At 48.5% G+C, this 2,765-nt stretch overlaps 1 non-coding gene across 1 annotated transcript; it reads left to right on the plus strand.

Moving 5' to 3' along the window:
- Positions 1 to 1,748: 1,748 nt before the first annotated feature.
- trnav-aac (transfer RNA valine (anticodon AAC)) lies at positions 1,749 to 1,821 on the plus strand. Its single transcript has one exon. It is a non-coding gene; the product is annotated as a tRNA-Val (tRNA).
- The last annotated feature ends 944 nt before the right edge of the window (positions 1,822 to 2,765 follow it).

Below are 2,765 nucleotides of genomic sequence, written 5' to 3' on the forward strand. Positions count from 1 at the left end.
CTTCATCCCAGTGTTCGTACCCCCCGGTCTTTGTTACAGCAGCCATTAACTTTTCCAGGTTTGAAAGTTGATCCTCATCGATGGTTAAATCTGTAGAGAAAAGGCTCGCGTTGGCTACTTTTCTGTCAAGCACATGGTGTAATAGCGCTCTCAGGTTAGCTGCAGAGTGTTGATGACAGAACCAGTTGCAGAAGCAGTCCAGGGTCTGAGGTCTTGGAGAGTAACCGCAGTCAAAGGGTTCCAGAGTGTATACAAAATCTGGGGAATAGAACCAGGGGTGATCCCGGGTTTGAAGAGGCCTGTAGAGCCTGTCGACGTCCGCAGCTTTCAGGTAAGACATTCTCTTTAATTTTAAACCATGATTGAATTGTTGCGCCTTTTATCCTATCTCTTCACTACGTCACGACACACCGCCCTCTTAGAAGAGAGTAGCCCCTGAGCCGTCAGACCCCCCTCCAAAACCCCACACGTCGTCTGTTTTATCATCGTCGTCGTCATTCAAGGGGGATATATAATCCATAATCCAGCATATTCTCCTTCTAACCAAATCCAGTTGCGAACATTTGGTCAAGATGTCAAAACCATCATTTATACAGTTTATGACCTCTTTCAAGAACGGCCAGTCCACGGCGTCAAACATAATTTCAGTAACCTGTTTTTCTGGATCCTCCACACCCCCTTCAATAGGGTTTGTAATCAGAGTACTGCTAAACAAAACCTTACGATCTGTAGTTAGAGATAGACTCTTCACCACTCTACCGTAGTTCTGCAAGCTTTCCCATTCACACCTTTCAAAACCCTGAGTCGGAGACTCCATTTCGCATTCTCTTGGACCCTCTTGCAAGCCTTCTAGAGTCTTATCCACAAGCCCCAGATCTCTCCAGGCCATCACCTTCAACCAGTCCTCATAAGAGTATTCAATTACCGTCTCAAAAGGTTCCAACGTACCCTCCTTCTCTCCCAAAGCAAAAAGCTCCACTCCAACATAGCTGGGATCCCTTTTAAAGCGGTAACCCCGTCGAGCCCCCCAGAACAACACCCAGGAGCGTTCAATCTTCAAATTGGTGAGTACAGGAACCCTTGCCCGGGATTGTTTCTTGCGGGGTTTCATGTTGATGTCGCTGGACATGTTGAAGAAGCGGGATGTTTCTGATGCTGAGAATTAAAGAGGTATTGCCTAAAAGCAGCGCGGGTTCTTAAATAGAGAGGAGAGTTTCGGGGCGTTGCCTTCAGAGGGGTGGGGGTATTTATGGGTGGCCTTGATGTTCAGGGTTTTATGGGTGTACACTTTCTGACGGATATGACGTAGGAATAATTAAGGAAATAACTCTACCTAAAATCACGCCCCCCAATTATGACGTAGGAATATTAATAAGCTTAGGGCATACGTCATAACAAAATAGGCCGCGCCCAAAAAACCCTACTATCTACTCTTATGTAGTTGAAGGCGCAGTATAGCTCTGATAGTCTGGTGGTGACGGAAGACCACCAGCCGTTTGAACAAGCCATTCAGCATCACCTTGTTGGGCTAAGTGCAGGCACTGTCAGAGCGCAGGGCGTCCTGCCTTTGAAAGAGTTTCCGAAGTGTCCTGATGTGCCCTTTAGCAATGCCAAACAGGTCTGTGAAAATGGCATCCTTTCGCGGCACTTCAGACGCCATCTCACAGTCTAGCCGACCTGAAATGCCTGAGCCCGTTTTACCAGCAGGCTTCAACGGTAACCGTTTGAAGCAAGACGTGGCGGTGTCAGTTTCCGTAGTGTAGCGGTTATCACGTTCGCCTAACACGCGAAAGGTCCCCGGTTCGAAACCGGGCGGAAACAGCCTGCTGTGGGCCGGCCCTTTTCGTCCTGTTTGCCCTCGTGGTTCCCCGGAGGCGGTGGGTAGCTTTTCTTCATTGGAGTGCCCGAAATCGGTGCTCTCAGAGCGTCCGTCCGTCGACAGGTTGAAATTGTAAACGCTGGTGTAGCCACTTTTAATTAAAATCTGATGATGATGATGATGATGATGATGATGTTGTTGTTGTTGTTCTTGTTGTCATCGTGGTCGCCGTCATTATTATTGTTAAAGTAAAGCAGTAGTTAGATTTGTTGCTACCGTAAGGTGTAGAAGGCACAATAGCTCTGTGATTGTCTGATGGTGGCACAAGACGAGCAGCAGCTGTTTGAACAAGCCATTGAGCATCACCTTGTTGGGGTAAGTGTAAGTCTTGTCATAGCTCAGGGCATTCTTCCTTTAAAAGAGTTTCCAAAGTGTCCTGATGTGCCCTTGAGCAATGCAATATAGGTCAGTGAAAATAGAAACCTTTATCTCACAGGCAGGCCCACGGGAAACGCCTGTGCGCGTTTTACCAGCCTGCTTCGATGGGAGCCAATCGAAACCCCAGGACAGGTTGGTTTCTGTAGTGTAGTGGCTATCATGTTCGCCTCACACGCGAGAAGTCCCTGGTTCGAAACTGGGCGGAAACAACCCGCGGTGCACGCGTGCCAGTGCCGTGTTACCCGTCCTCATCTCTCTGCCCCATGGCCGGCCGTCGTTTTCTCTTCCTCGGAGTGGCAAGAAATCCTGACCTTGAGAACAAATGATCGCAGAAGGGTAGCTTTGCGAGGCGCTGGAACTGACACTTTTAAAATCGATACATGTCGTTGCTGTTGCAATACGACCGTAGCAGGATCGGTGACATTGCTGTTACTCTTATGTAGTTGAAGGCGCAAAATAGCTCTGATAGTCTGGTGGTGACGGAAGACCACCAGCCGTTTGAACAAGC

This window comes from Amia ocellicauda (genome assembly GCF_036373705.1).
Source record: "Amia ocellicauda isolate fAmiCal2 chromosome 11 unlocalized genomic scaffold, fAmiCal2.hap1 SUPER_11_unloc_1, whole genome shotgun sequence".
Classification (NCBI taxonomy): domain Eukaryota; kingdom Metazoa; phylum Chordata; class Actinopteri; order Amiiformes; family Amiidae; genus Amia; species Amia ocellicauda.